Source organism: Ascaphus truei, chromosome 5, assembly GCF_040206685.1.
Source record: "Ascaphus truei isolate aAscTru1 chromosome 5, aAscTru1.hap1, whole genome shotgun sequence".
Lineage (NCBI taxonomy): Eukaryota > Metazoa > Chordata > Amphibia > Anura > Ascaphidae > Ascaphus > Ascaphus truei.
Window position 1 is genome coordinate 5,833,595 of NC_134487.1, and position 16,583 is coordinate 5,850,177.

Sequence of the window (16,583 nt, forward strand, 5' to 3'; positions counted from 1 at the left end):
TTCCGACTCTTTGTGACAGGACCACTCCTATCCCTACATCGGAAGCGTCACACTGAACCTGAGGTCCCTGGTGAAGTCCGGGTTGATCAGGACGGGATGAGCACATAAGGCGTCTTTTAAGCTTTGGAAAGCTTTCTCCGCCTGGTCAGACCACTTCACCATGACCGAACTCTTCCCTTTTGTTAGGTCGGACAGAGGGGTTGACAGGGTGGCAAAGTTCGGTATAAATCGACAGTAGTAACCAGCCAGTAAAATCGCGCCTTTATTCTATCAGTGGATTTCTTTACCCCTATGTGTCCTCCCAGGATATGGCTTTGGGTCAGGTCCATTACCTGACTTCTAAAGGGCTTTGGCACCAGTAGCTGCTCTAACCTATCAGGGTCTTCTCTTTCTACCCTATACACTAAGTCATTGTTGTAGACAAAGTAGAGTGGTGATGGCGTAACCTCAGGGTTAACTGGTACCCCATTTATGCTCACTACTGTGGCTTTGGCATTCACTAGCGTCAAATCGTCTAGTTGGGCAGAGGCAAACTTTACGGGAGCAACCTGTAAATCCTGAAAATCTAGTTCTGGGGGGTCCTCAACCTCAGGTCCTTCACCTGCCATAACCTCTAACAGAGAACCAGGGTCTACTGGATCGGGAACCTCAGACCTCAAGGGCATATCCTGAACACAATCAGACTTCCTTTCCCACAATTCCCAAAACCACAGGAAATCCTGACCCACTAGGACCTCATACATCAGATTCGGCACTACCCCGACCTGATGATGTACTGGGCCAATGGGGTTTTCTATGTACACTCGTGCAGCCGGGTAAGTGCGATCATACCCATGGATACAGGTTACCTGTAAGGAGACAAATAGGAAAGGTCAGGGGAGCATTATTACCTATAGGAAAATAAATAAACTACCATAGTGCAAATAACGTAATAACAAAAAAACACTCTAAATGGCAGAGCTCTCATGAGAGCATACAATGCTAGATGGTATAAAAATCTTCATCCACAGACTAGCAACAAGGAGCAAAAATAGGAGGTACGTGAATCCAGAACAGAGACACAGAGCCAAAAAATAAAATGCCAAACATTTATCCGACAGTGATAAAATTGGAGGCTTACGAGATTTCAGATGGTTAACAGCATGGGTGTTAGGTATAGATGTTCGCCGAGTCGCGTTCTCGGAATCCCTGCACACTGCTGCCGCATCCACCGATCTCCGACCTGCACTGCTGGAGCCGATACGTCACTTCCGGTTTCTTCAACTCGTATGATAGACTCCACCGGAACTCCACCGCAGCCTCTCTCCCTCTGGATCTAACACTGGGGGTTACGCTCTACGCATGGCGAACATCTATACCTAACACCCATGCTGTTAACCATCTGAAATCTCGTAAGCCTCCAATTTTATCACTGTCGGATAAATGTTTGGCATTTTATTTTTTGGCTCTGTGTCTCTGTTCTGGATTCACGTACCTCCTATTTTTGCTCCTTGTTGCTAGTCTGTGGATGAAGATTTTTATACCATCTAGCATTGTATGCTCTCATGAGAGCTCTGCCATTTAGAGTGTTTTTTGTTATTACGTTATTTGCACTATGGTAGTTTATTTATTTTCCTGTAGGTAATGATGCTCCCCTGACCTTTCCTATTTGTGCTTTATGTGGACCTAGAAACAGTCCTTTCAGGGTTTGAGTTTTTTCCTAAATCACCTATTGCACTATATTTTTGATTTATTAGTCACTTATATATTCACTGCATGTTTATTGTGTTTAAGTGTATGAGCGCCATCTAGTGTCCTTTTTTGTATACCTGTAAGGAGACCCCTGGTAGAAACCCAGACTGGACTAGACGTGCAGCGACCTATGTAACTGTACTACCAGTGTCAAGCATTGCACTTACAGGTATCCCATCTATTGTGACTTCACACATCCTATTCCTCTCTAAATGACCTTTCTCTATAACAGTCTGCTTAACAGCAGGAACCCCGCCCGATAAATACCCCACAGAAATGTCACATTGCATTCGGTCAAGGTTCATAGGGCAAACTGCTGCCACATGTCCAAGTTCATGACATTTGTAGCACTCGGTGTACTTCCGAAAACTGGGTCGGGGTTTTTCTCCCGTCTATTGGAAGGAGTGGGGCTAGAGTCCCTTCTATGGGCCGTGGGACTTCCACCTCCTTTATGGGAGTCTATGAGTCCCTGTGGCCCACTAGGCTGAAGAACAGTCTTACCGGACCTCCTGATGTGCGGGGACCTGTGACCGGGAAACTCGTCGGGACTTGTATTCCGGGCCATCTTCTCAGCAGCAAAGGGGCATTCCACTAAAGCGACCAACTGCTCTGCGCTTTGGGGGTCATTCTGGCTGACCCACTTCTGGACGGTGCGAGGAAGACCCCGCAGGAACCGGTCTATGACGACCCTTTCGACGGCGGCGGCGGCTGTACATTCGTCAGGCTGGAGCCATTTCCGCGCAGAGTGGATGAGGTCGTAGAGTTGGGAGCGTGGAGCCTTTTCTGCATCGTAACGCCAGGAGTGGAACCGCTGGGCCCGAACTGCGACAGTGACACCTAGCCGTGCCATAATCTCAGCCTTCAGGGGTTCATAGTTTTTCGCTTGCTCTGGGTCCAAGTCATAATAGGCCTTCTGCGAGTCCCCCACCAGGAAAGGAGCAATTATTCCAGCCCACTCTCAACCGGCCACCCTTCGCACACTGCGGTGCGCTCGAAAATTGACAGGTACGCTTCAACGTCATCGTCCATCGTCATTTTCTGAATAAGGTGCGATTTTACCTCGTGAGCGACCTGTGGGGCCACGCTAATCTGGGCGATAATCTTCTCCCCCAAGACTCGGAGCTCCTGGTGTAGGCAAAGTTGCGCCTCGTGTTGCTCTTCTTTTAGCGTTTGATGTAGGGACAGCGCCATCTGCTGTACTAACCCCGCAGTACTCTCAGTTTGTGAATTTGTCATCTGTTGTAAGCTCTCATTATTGGATTTTGACATCTCCTGCAAACCCCGCAATAGGATAGCAGCATTTTCTGTTTGCTTGTACTGGAGCAAGGTTAGAAAGGCCTCCATTTTCCACTTTCACTGCCTTGTGGACTACTCCACCAATTGTGATGTCCACACCACGTTGCAGTCTCTTGTATCCAGATCAAAGGCAGGGAAACATAGTATTGATGCACAGGAGGATTTATTTGCCAGGTACAAAGCAGGAACAGGGTTAACTTATAACATAAAACAGAAACAAAAACCTAACTCCTTTTCAGAGTTCTGACTAATACAGCTTAGTCCCTAACTACCAGTGGGGGAAACTAAGCTCTTTCCCCACTTTAGACACTGTACCTGCAGCTTCCCTTTGCAGTATCTCACAGGGCTAACTGTGTGTGTGTGTGCCTTCAGATCAGCGCAGCAGCAGCACAGGAAGCTGTCTGTGCTGCCTTTTAACCTTGAAGATCATTAATTAGGGCTCAGGTGAGAGTGAAGGGAACACACCCTGGAAGGTGCTGGGTCCTATGTACCTCCCCTCAAACACCTTTTGCTTCAATATATCACTGTATAAATAATATGTTAAAGACGCACAGAACAGATCAGTTACAGACCAGATTAAAATGTGAGACAACTTTAGTTTTGAAAGAATTTAGACTGCTGGTGGATGTGAGAGTCTCTGGTAGGTTGTTCCAGTTTTGGGGTGCATGGTAAGAAAAGGAGGAGCGGCCGGATACTTTGTTGAGCCTTGGGACCATGAACAGTCTTTTGGAGTCAGATCTCAGATGATAAGTGCTGCATGTGGTAGGGATGAGGAGCTTGTTCAGATAGGTGGGAAGCTTGCCCAGAAGTATTTGCAGGCAATATACAGTAGGAAAAATGAACTTTGCGCCTACTGTAGTCTCATCATGGCCAATCTAGTTCTTTGAGCATTTCGCAGTGATGTGTATTGCAGTTACATTGGAGGATAAAGTAGCATATTGAATTGTAGAGGTGAGTTTGGGGTGATGTGCCATAAACTATGTCCCCATAGTCTATAATTGGCATTAGCATCTGCTGTGCGATACGCTTTCTGACAAGAGGATTTAGGGAGGATTTGTTCCTATAAAGTAAACCTAGTTTGGCATAGTGTTTGGATGCCAGGATATCAATGTGCTACCCAAATACAGTATTATGTGGGATGAAATCATATGCTCTAGTATTTAAAACTAGTAACAGGGGCTAAGATGGTATTAGCGTTGGTTCTGATCTGGAGCTCATTCATTGGAAGCTTTAGAAATGTAGCCTTGGTCCCAAATATCATTGTTACAGTCTTGTCAGTGTTTAAAAACATTTTTTGGGGGAAATCCCGTTTTCAAGTATCGAAAAAATTGATTGAATTACGTGTTCATGGTTGGAGAGGCTAGGGCTGTGTGCATATAAGATTGTGTCATCCGCATACATGTGTATTAAAGCTCTCTTACAAGCTGTAGGTAAATCATTGATGAAGACTGAGAAGAGTATGGGCCTTTAAGGGATGTGTGCAGAGGTACACTAATAGAGACTGATTTTGGTGAAATTAAAACATGCCTTTATTGAGCCTGTCCCTTTAAACATACTACAGCATACAATAGCAAAATAAACAAACACCTACTCCACTTTGGAGGCTAAATAAACAGGACATACCCTAACTATCTAGGACTAGCTGGTTAGGCCAGTTCAGTGTCCAAAAACATATCAAATATTTATCAGGGAGCAATATGAGCAATATATAAGAAAGTTTTATATGACGGTTTCTCCAGATGCAGGCGTTTCAGTCCTGCTGCTCCCAGGAAGTCTCTTGTCTGAACAGAGTCCTGTGTGTGCTTCAAGACTCTCTCCTCTGTCTTTGCTCTTATGTCAGCACAGTTTGGTGCTAAGGAGTCTTTGTGCGGGCTTCTCTGCTCTCCTGTTGCAGCACACTTCTGTGCTAAGGAGGGTCTCTATCCTTGGTCAGCACAGTTGTGTGCTAAGGAATCTCCCTGTCACTTTCTCACAGGAAGCTTTTCTAGAGCTCTAATTAGCCAGGTGGAGCCTGGATAATTGAGTGGCTGCAATTAACCAGCTCCCTCCTGGATTCCTCAGAGTATTTGGAGGCAGTTTTACATAAACAGGTTTAAGTCCCTGTTACAGGGCCCCAGAACCGAGCCTTTCAGGACACACAGGCAATATCCAGGGGGTTGGAAATAGAACCTGAGATAGACACATGTTGGGATCTACCTGATAGGTAGGAATGAAACCAGTTTAAAGCATGCTGCCCTATTCCAGAGCACTGAAGTTTGATTAGCAAGATAACAGTATCAAAAGCCTTTGCAAAATCTAGGAATATTGCACCAGTGAGTTGTCCCCGATCCATTCCACACTGGATTTCATTGCAAACTTTTTAGGAGAGTAGTTACTATGGAGTGTTGTGGGCACAATCCAGATTGGAGTTGGCTAAGGAAATTTGTCTTGGTATAGTAATCGCTTAATTAGGAGTGGATAAATTTTTCCATGATTTGGGGTAGTATTGGGAGAAGAGAGATCAGTCTGTAGTTTGAGACAGTGTTTTAGTTGCCACTTTTGAAAATTGGGGTAACTCTGGCAGTTTTGCAGGTTTTAGGAATATGGCCTCCAGATAAAATACAGTTGATTAGGGAAACAAGCGGATTGGCAATGGCTGGGGCACCAAGTCTTAGGAACTTAGATTGCAGTAGGTCAGGTCAACATTGGCTGCTTAGTTTTCATTTGAGGAGCGCGTGTGTAATCTCTCCTTCAGATACTGGGCCAAATTGAAAATTGTGGGAATAGGGAAGAAGCACACCCCACAAAGTATTAATTGAATTCTTTTTCAATATCAGTGTGATTTGTCAGAGTAATATCCCAAAGTATTTATTTAATTATTTTTCAATATCAGTGTGATTTGTCAGAGTAATATCCCCCTTAGTGATATTACTTGGTTGTTGATGGTTAGAAGGCTGGAATATGTTGTTGATAAACTTCCAGAAGTTAGCTGGGTTTGATGTGTTCTGGAGGAGATTGTCAGAGTAATATTGTGCTTTTGCGTGCCTTGTTTGCCTTGTGCACATGTTCCGCAGGCATCTGTAGTGATTGAGATCCTTGGTAGTGCCAGTTACTTTGTAGCTTTTCCACCAGGCATCCCTAAAATGGTAAAGCGCTATAAGGTCAGGTGTAACCCATGAAAGGTGGACCTCCTGTACTCTTATTCTGCGTACTGGAGCATGGGTATTACAGAGTTTTAAGAACTCAAATTGGAAATAGTTGAGTGCAGAATTGGTGTCAGGAATTAAGACCATTCTGTACCAAGGGCAGCTGGTAAAATCAGCCAGAAACTGTTGTGGGTTAAAGTTTCTAAATGTTCTAGTGAGGAGACCTTTAGGGCTTGCTTGGGGTGGTCTTATTTTTCTTACACAGTACACCATTGCATGGTCACTGGAAAGGTCAGGTAGGATACCCGAGGATTGGATTCTGCTGGGACTAGAGAATATAATCCAGTCTAGCAAGGAATGATTTTGCGATTTTAGGTTTTCCTGTGGGGGTTAGAAAATTATTTGGGTTACGATAGGTTTAGTGACTTGAGTTGTGTGTAGATTTTATTTCTTATAGGGTCAGGCCAATTGAAGTTGAAATCACGAAGGAGTAACAGCTCACACTTCCCATTCAGAGAGGAAATTGAGGCAAGAAACTGAGTGATATCAGTAAGGGATTGTAGTGGGGCTTTAGGGGGGTGGTAGATGCCAGCAATAAAAATGGGCTTAGAGAATGGGAGGCAAATTTTGCCATCTAGGATTTAAAAAAGAGGGTGGGCTTCAAGGACAATTTAGCGGTGTAAATTGTAAGGTGTCTTCAATACACAGTAACACCCCTCCTCCTCTCTTTGACATATCATTCCTAGACATGGAGTATCCCTGATTGGCGATATTTGCATTGAGTGTTTTAGGGGATAGCCATGTTTCTGTGAGAACGATGTCTTTAGGTTTATGCATAAGGCACCATGCTCTTAGTTCATCCAGTTTGGGCAGCAGGCTCCAGATATTTATATGGGCGACAGATAGCCCTTTTTAGAATTTGAAAAGGGTATTCTCAGGTGTATGGGACAGAGTTGAAAAGGGAGGGCCTGGGTTGAGATCAATATCCCCTGCTAAAGAGAGTAACAGTATAAATAAAAATGTCATTAATTTGTTGCAGGTTGTAACTTTGCAATGTTTGCCATTAGAATGAGAACGAGTAGGGGTTGGTGCTGGTTTTCAGAGTCCTGCCCTAACATTCAGTAGAAGGAATAGTGTGCACATTCAGCAGGCAGCAGATGTGAGCCTTTTACCTGCCACTGAAAGCGTGCTGCATTTGGCAGTGCTGGGGTGTTTTATGGCATTGCAGAGGGATTTGTATATGTATCCAGAGGTATGTGTGCCTTTTACAGTTGCATAAAAAAATACCACACTAGTGTCAATGTGTTTTGCACAACGTTGCAATAAGAGATCTAGAGAATAACAACCAGATTGTACTGTAGTCAATGTGACGGATAAGGGAGGAGGAATTGTAATAATGGATGCGTCCTGTTACCTAGAACAGGAGAAGAGCATTCTGGGAGATAGAGATACGTAACAAATACTGACTAGTAATCCTCTATTAGTTTACCAAGATCAATCAACAATTATACCAAGGACGCAAAAGATACCTTGATGCGCAAGCATTCGCACAAGGCCGTGTGAGTGTTTAAATTATTTTAGTTTCACACCATCCATTTTTCAGTGTTCTACACACCTGAATCAGATATCACTCGACTTTATTACTCCACCAGTGCTCCCCCTTCCCCTTCTTTCTTTTTGCTTCCATTTGAAGGATCCTGGGTAGATCCTCCATTGGGGTTAGAGTCACAGGAGGACAAGAACCAGAGGGAAAACCTTGTCTACCATCAAGGTTTTTTGATACCATACTTACCCTATTCCTAGGTAGCGCCCAGGTATTTCCATTCCTTATATACTTAAGAAAGGTCTTGAGGACAAAATAATTATTGACAATGAATACAATTCCTCTGTAGTAACTACCCCAGAATCCCAATTTTCTATTCGATACGAAAATCCCTAAAATATGATTCCATGATAGGATTCCAATTTCTACTCGGCAGAGGAAAGAAGACATTTGTGCAAGATACACGTGTTCACATGTTACTATGTCTTGATTGTTGTAACAATCTTTTATTTGTTTCCATATGGATTATTAAATGCTATTTGTCACTGTCCCCTCTGCCTAAGGCTCCCGGATCACTAGCAGCTATAAGGGTAATGCACTGTGGTGGCATGGATTGTTTTTGTGTCTCTCTCGGAGGTTATAAGACATCATCAGACCCAAAGCGATCCGGAAGCATCAATACCGGAAAAGATCCCTGTTCTAAGGAAGATCTTCATCTTCATTATCCAGGCGCCATAACGGTCTTTTTTTCAGGTCACATAGGCGCATTTTCATAGGCAATGATATTCAGTGCACCATCTGCTGGACACATACTGAATTGCAATTATGTTAATAAACACCAATTATTCTGCCGGGCGCGTCGTGGCGAAAACAGTGTTTACGCGGCTGTAATCTTGCACCTTTTCGTTGTATCTAAGACCGTAAATCTGGATACGTCTGTAATATTTCAAACAAAACCCGGAATGAGATTCTCCTCGATAAATTTCCAACAACTCAATAATGTATACATTATTTACTTAGTAAACGTTTCAGTAGAACCATTAAAACGAGGCATTTACCTGTGATTGAGTGTCATCTGAGTGTGCTCCGGCCCTCCCCGTGCTCCGGCCCTCCCCGTCCTCCGGCCCTCCCCAGGCTCCGGCCCTCCCCGTGCTCCGGCCCTCCCCGTGCTCCGGCCCTCCCCGTGCTCCGGCCCTCCCCGTGCTCCGGCCCTCCCCGTGCTCCGGCCCTCCCCGTTCTCCGGCCCTCCCGGTGCTCCGGCCCTCCCCGTGCTCCGGCCCTCCCCGTGCTCCGGCCCTCCCCGTGCTCCCCCGTGCTCCGGCCCTCCCCGTGCTCCGGTCCTCCCCGTGCTCCGGCCCTCCCCGTGCTCCGGCCCTCCCCAAGCTCTGGTCCTCCCCGTGCTCTGGCCCTCCCCGTGCTCTGGTCCTCCCCGTGCTCCGGCCCTCCCCGTGCTCTGGCCCTCCCCATGCTCTGGCCCTCCCCATGTGGGTTAGGCTTCTGTTTGGAGTATATTAACTACACAGCAGCAGTTATGGATATTACTGAGCAATAATGCCAAGAATAATAAATAATCTTCCTGAACAGTTTATACTGTCAATTATTTGTTAAAAAAAGGGATAAAAACGCCTGGTCCCCATTGAGTTTCTATATCATTCTCTCTCTGCAGTGAACCTAGCATGCCACCCAGTGTGACGCGTCAGCAGGACAAACAGCAGCAGCGGTCACTGCCATATTATAGCACTATATATAGCTAAATAGACCTGCCTTGTCTGGGTGTATCAAGTGTAACGCTACTCCCCTCCCCCCACCCCCTGGGAGATGTGTGGCTACGTTATGTGTGATGCAATACAATACCTGTGGCTCACAGGAAACCTGAGCCTCCGCTGCTTGGAACCTGGGGTGTACCTGAGTTGATGCTCGGTAGCGCCTCCCCCTGTAACGGGATTCTACTATGTGGAATTACCCCGTTACAGGACAATAAAGAATACCCACGGGTAAAACATAACACTTTACTGTACACATCAAAGAACCAATAATAAAGGTGATACCCACTCGCAGGCCTCGCAGGACCGGGTCCACACCCCAGTGGAGTTTACCCCAATGAACTGAGGTGCTCCAGGCACCGGCCCATCCCAGTGTCCACAAGAGCAATCGCCCACCCAAGTGTATGAGACAGCGCTGCCCCCCCACTAGCCCGTGTATGGTTGGTGCACTTCGTTGGGCACCTGATGGGTGTGTCCACACCTGGGCGCGCAATGATGCTGATGGGATCCACGGATCCAGTGACGGTAACCGCGAAGCCTCCCCCTCTACGTTGGGTGGGTCCTGCATGGATTGTACCACCGTATGAAATGTTCTTTGTTGCAGGTGTCTGGGCCAGAGCCCCTGAGATCAGAATGCAGCCGCGTCCTGACAGTGTCCCTCACTCTGGTACTACAGGGCAGTGTCCCTATCTATGGGCCAGTCCCTGTAGCAACCGCAATCTGAGGGGAGTGAGGACCTAGCTGGAGCCTAAGGCGGTCTCTGGCCTAGTGCAGTGGGTCACTGACTCCCTGCACACACACCCTACACTTCTGCTGTCCCAGCTATCACTGAATCATTCACTAACTGCCTAACTGCCCAACTGTCTAACTGCCTTAACTATCGTAACTGTCAGTGCAAGCTCCCTTGCGCCAAACTGCCTCTCTCCCTTAACCACAATTGCAGCAGCCCTATTGGCTAGATCGCGCCACATGACCACTGCCCTAGACGCTCATGGGACATGTAGTCCCCGCAGAGAACCTTTTCCTATAGGCCGCTGCGTTTGATCATCCACGCATGCGTGCTATTTTTAATGGCCGCCGCTCTAGAAGAAGACACTGCGCATACGTGCGCAAAGGCAAGATGGCGGCATCCTTAGTACTTGCTCCCGTCAGAGCTCTGGCGAGGTGCTCGCCACTCCGGCAGACCCCATACTCTCCCCAGCCTCATCGGAGGTAAATGCACGCCCCGCCAGCACCCGCGATACCCGCAGTGCTCCCATTCGCAGCGGAGATGAGCGGAGGTGAGGGGGACTAAGGGAAGCCATTGGGAAGCAGCCTTTCCTACTTTCAGAATAAGGGAAATTCAACCTGTAACATATTCAGATGGAAAGAAAAGTGAATTAAATAGATTCAGGTGGTAAGGGAACCAACATATGGTCCCATTTTTAATAATAAAAATAGGCAAATCCATATTTCTCAGGCACCTTGGCAGACTTGAGTGATTTAATCACCTCAATGACTTCTTCTGGAGGCATCTGGTAGATCAGGCTGCCCACATCTGCCTTAGACAGGACTGGCAGATTCTAATAGTTTAGATAATCAGAGAGTTTAGTAGAGTCAAACTCTTGAAATGCCTTAGCTGTTAGGGCTGTATTCGATGTCAGGGTCCCCGATTGTAAGTGAATGGAGTGAAGATTATGTAGGGTTTGTGTGCTTCGAAATCTGTGTGCTAACATGGAATCCAACTTGTTTGCCTTTTCATAAAATGTGTGCTTGGCCCAGGTCAGAACTTTTCCAGCAGCCTCTGATAAACAGACATTCAGTTCCCCTCTGCGAGTTATTCTCTTTCACGGCTTTCACCGAGGGGTTGGATTTATGGGCCACCTCTGAGCTCAGTAGTAGTTCAGTCCTGGCCAAACTCTTATATGTGGCGGAATTCGTGAAATGGAGGAGTGGAAGTTCTGTAGAGCGTGGTTAGATCAGGTGATACTATCAGTTTTGGCTGAGCACACTCAGGAGAGTAAGGAGGAATCTACAAATAAGTAATCAATTCTTGTATAAATTTGATGGGGTGCAGAGAGGAAAGGGAAATGCCTATCGGCAGGGTGAAGTCCTCTCCAGGTGTCGATCATCCCAATGGACTGCAGACTGTCTGTCAGACTCCTGACCTCTCTCCCTTTAAACAATGGACAGCGCCCCCCAAGGGAGGCTTTAATCTATCTAGCTGGTGACTTCCGTCACGTTTTAGTCTCCTCCCAAAATGAGCCGGCCCTTGAGTACTTCACTCAGAACTAAACATGGGCAAATTTATTTTGCCGATTTGGATCCACCCTAGATGGGCTGGTTCCTTTGGTCCATGGATCAGTCTCAAAAAGTCCAATCTGGAGAGAGAAGAAGAGAGAAGAAGAGAGAGAAGAGAGAGAAGAGAGAGAAGAGAGAGAAGAGAGAGAAGAGAGTGAAGAGAGAGAAGAGAGAGAAGAGAGAGAAGAGAGAGAAAAGAGAGAGTGTCCTGGGGGCAGGAAAGGCCAGAGCAGAAGTAACGTGTGGGACTACCTACAGCCTCAAATGAGCTGCAGGGACCAGCAGAGTGGCTTGTCTGCGGCCTTGGAGGATCCTTCCTAATTTGCAATTGCGGGAAGGACTTTACAGCCCAGCAGATTGGGCCCTACATGTTAGGGTTATTGGCAAGGAGCTCTGGGCCCCTTGACTCACCAGGCAATGGGACAGCAGTCTCCGCCTTGGGAGCGGCCCTGACCTGAGTCCCCCCCTCCTCCCACCTCCCCTTATCTTTATTTGCTCTCTGATAAGGACAGGGTGAGATAAGGGGAAAGTGGATTGACAAACACCTAAAATCACACGCCCTTAAGAAATTCAACTGGTTGATTATAGTACATCGCCGGCACCTTTAATAAGCCAGATTTAGTGATTTCTACCTTTAAATCTTGAATGTTTATCACAGATTTATCTGGGAACATTGTGACTAAACGTTCAGACGGGATATTAGTATTTACACGTGGATTAACGTATTGACCAGTCCCAGTCCCAGTGTCAGTCCCAGTCTCAGTGTCAGTCCCAGTCCCAGTCCCAGTGTCAGTCCCAGTCCCAGTGTCAGTCCCAGTCCCAGTCCCAGTCCCAGTCGGCAGCGGTAAGGTCGCTGCTTTTGAAGTGGGGGAACCTGGTTTGAATCCCAGTATCACCTCTCTTTGGTACCTTGGAAAAGTCACATTATCTCTGTGTGCTTAGAGCTCAAAAATCAGATTGTAAGCTCTTTGGCCCAGGGACTCACTGTGCCTGAACAAATGTACAACACTGTACACATTAGCAACACTATGTAAAAGAAACACATCATTATTAAGATACATATACCAGATTCTTTAACATGTTGGGAATGTTGGAAGCAGCACCAGGTGCTGTGGCTTAGCTGGTTAAAGCGCCTGTCTAGTAAACAGGAGATCCTGAGTTCAACTCTCAGCAGCGCCTGCTTGTGTTTTTATTCCCGAGAGTGAAAGGGTTAATTGGCTGTCTGAATTTGCTGAATCCACTTCATAGGCCAGTCCTCATGTGCACCTCGTCTTATCAGGTATTGAACATTATATAGTCATTATTTTCCCAGTCTGCATCTTATATACGATACTGAAGCCATCTGTCAGGTTTCTGCTTTGGTGAAAAAAACACCTGTTTTACTGACATTAATAAACTGAGATCAGAGCCGTGGGACAGGACTGGGACCCGGAGCCTCTCACCCCCAACGTGAGAATTCAATCCCAAAACCAACAACCCAGCGTTAACCCCTTCAGTGCCAAAAGGGTTTTTCCCCCTGTGTGGTCACACACATGTACAAACGTTTGGTGCACATGTGTGTGAGTCTGATTCCTGTGACCCACTTCATATCTAACTATGAAAACAATACATTGCTTTTATTCAAAATTCAACTGCACCTTTAATAGGACACATGTTGTGCTTGATGCCTTAAACAGCAGGCAGGAGTAGGTGTTGAATTTTGAATGTTACATCACAGATTTAAATGTGCTCATTATGAAGATACATATACCAGATTCTTTATCACATAGGGAAGATTGCAGGCAGCACCAGGCGCTGTGGCTTAGTTGGTTAAAGCTCCTGTCTAGTAAACAGGAGATCCTGAGTTCAACTCTCAGCAGCGCCTGCTTATGTTTTTATTCCCAAGAGTAAAAGGGAACTTGTTAACCAATTCATCTAAAGTAAATATAAGTTGTACATATCATGCCCTGCATTTTTATTGTATAAACTTATGCAGTGTAATGGTGACCTCCAAGCGGGGAGGTTGGTATTTCCACCAAGGGGAGAATGTAGGCAGATCCCCTCCGGCTCCCCGGTCCTCCGTTCTTCCCTCCCTTACCTTCGCCATGGTGGGGGTAGTTGCTGGTGGCGATGGGCTGGCCGGCGGCTCCCTCTGCAGGGCGCCGCCATCTTGGATGTGTCCGCGCATGCATGGAGGCTCGCGCATGTGCAGAAGCGACACAGCGGTCATCTTGTGTGATTCTTGGGACTCGGGGTACACAGTGTTAGGTGGGAATAATATGTGGGGTACAAATCCCTGCGAGGTGACCGGGTAGTTGTACCATTAGTGTTACAGAGTGACACCATTGCTGATGTAAGTGTTCTGTTGTTATGCATATAGAGTAAACTGTTTTATATATACTCCGGTGTATTAGTTACTATATGTGGGTCCTGTGTCAGGGGTCATTCTACCTTTGGAATCCTACACAGGTGGAGGCCCTGTACATTGTGAGTATCGTTTCAGAGGATACACCCCAGGCTCTCACTGGCGGAGGTTCAGGCCTCCTGTGAACCTGACAGGTAAAGCACCACACCTGGTAATACATATAGATTCCCCTCACATGCACTCTATCTGCGATTGGGGGAAGGGGGGTTGGGGTGTTACATATATATGTTGCTATTTTTCAGCATTGAACTGCACCTTTAATAGGACACATGTTGTGCTTGATACTGTACCTTAAACAGCAGGCAGGAGTAGGTGTTGAATTTTGAATAAGCCAGAGAAGAAAGAGAAAAAAACGAAGCACTACATCTAATGCTAATAGGCCAGCAAAAAACAACAGGAGTGCGTTCCCACGATAAAAAATAAAGCTATTTTAATGGATCATAGCAGCAAACAATACACCAACGCGTTTCGGACTATAGAGCCCTTTATCAAGGTGAATAAAAACGTACTTACCGGAGTGTATTAAATACATGATCATGGTGCGACCGCGGCCAATCCCCGTCACTTCCGGGTGAGTCAAATGACGCGGGGCGTATGACGTCAGCGCGTCAGGATCATTAGTACGAAAATAACAAAAACTTTATTGACAATCAACACTATTACTCCGGTATAGGTAAAGCTGGATGCTGATTAATGATCATTTATTGTTCCCTTTGAATTGGATGTTACACTAGTACTGGTCACCAGCAGGTGGTTAGTATATTATCCTTACTACATTGCTACGTGGGATTTTAACACACCAGTCATACATCATTTTGGGACAATTATTTTTCAGTACAACTATTACTCACTGGAGGGGTATCCATATAAGACTTTGCCATTTTATCATTCAACAGTGCTGTTTACTTTGTTTTAGAGCACCATACAACATCTGTTCAATGTTGAATTTTGAAACTTACATCACAGATTTAAGTGTGCTCATTATTAAGATACATATACCAGATTCTTTATCACATAGGGAAGATTGCAGGCAGCACCAGGCGCTGTGGCTTAGCTGGTTAAAGCACCTGTCTAGTAAACAGGAGATCCTGAGTTCAACTCTCAGCAGCGCCTGCTTGTGTTTTTATTCCCGAGAGTAAAAGTGACGTTGTTAACTGACTGTGTGAAAATGCTAAAAATTGGTCAGTCACCACGTGCACCTCCTTTTATCAGGTTGGGAACACTGTCAAATATATATATTTTTTCCCCCATTCTGCATTTTATACACCATTGTAATTTTTCTGTTGTTGGAGAAATATTGCTATAAAACCATCTATTTTAATGGGATAAAAAAACTGAGATCAGAGCATCCATGGAACAGGACTGGGACCCGGAGCTTCTCCCACCCAACCTGACAATTCAATCTCAAAACCAACACCCCAACCTTAACCCCTTCAATGCCAAGAGTGTTTGCCACCTGAGTGGCCACATACAGCAAATGTTCAAACTTTTGGTATAGATTTGTTTAAGTAGGATCCCTGTGACCTGCTTCATACAGTATGTACCTGCACTGAATGAAAATTATATAATGATTTTCAGCACAAATTGAGCAGTCGTTGGTAGCTGTTTCGGGTACATTGCATATCATGTGACCAAGATAAGATGTCATAAATGTGATAAAAATAAACTCTTAATATTGTCCCAGATATCTATATGAATACTTAATAGTATTGCCCGGTCGCCCCTGATTGTGAGTGATACTACATATGTATAGGTTTGTGATGGATTGGATAAAATGCCTATTTCTTCTTCATTTGTAATGTGTACCTTGCTATGATTCCTTACTCAAAATGGCTACCACAGCTACCCCTCCCATCAAGTATGGAAGATGGCTCCCCACCTAGGAATTCCACTCAAATGCTGATGTGTTCAAAAACTGGAATAACAAGACCATAAATCATAACAACAAAACCATACAAGGACAAGACCTAACAAAGAACCACTGAGACAGCTCTTTTGCATACAAACCCCCTCCCCTGCAGCCCCTGTATATGAACGCAGGCTGTGTAGGAATAAAGTCAGACATTATCATTCTGAACTCCTGTGTGTCAGTGTGATTTTTTCTCAGTGCACGCATTACCTACGTAGGAAAAATAATCTGGACGGGGACAGATACTCTGCAGACGGTTGTTCTGATCCAAATCAGGTTTACATACTTTATTGATCAAATTGAACTCCAAATTAGTAAGACTTTTCACACCAGAAATGTTGAAAGTGTTGCCCGCCATCATTAACAAGGCAAAATTACCCCTAGAGGAAACACGTTCCCACAAAATGATATATTCTCTGAAAGTACATGCTGTTAGAAAAATCTTCAATCAGGAATCAGGTTTCCAGTTCAATATCAGAAGTCTTTACAGGCTTACCCCGCATTAACGTACGCAATGGGACCGGAGCATGTA

The 16,583-nt window shown here is 45.6% G+C and overlaps 3 non-coding genes across 3 annotated transcripts; all 3 read left to right on the forward strand.

Annotated features, from left to right (window-relative positions):
* Positions 1 to 12,843: 12,843 nt before the first annotated feature.
* Positions 12,844 to 12,917, forward strand: TRNAT-AGU (transfer RNA threonine (anticodon AGU)). The gene has a single exon. It is a non-coding gene; the product is annotated as a tRNA-Thr (tRNA).
* Positions 12,918 to 13,528: 611 nt separating this feature from the next.
* Positions 13,529 to 13,602, forward strand: TRNAT-AGU (transfer RNA threonine (anticodon AGU)). The gene has a single exon. It is a non-coding gene; the product is annotated as a tRNA-Thr (tRNA).
* Positions 13,603 to 15,181: 1,579 nt separating this feature from the next.
* On the forward strand, positions 15,182 to 15,255 carry TRNAT-AGU (transfer RNA threonine (anticodon AGU)). Its single transcript has one exon. It is a non-coding gene; the product is annotated as a tRNA-Thr (tRNA).
* The last annotated feature ends 1,328 nt before the right edge of the window (positions 15,256 to 16,583 follow it).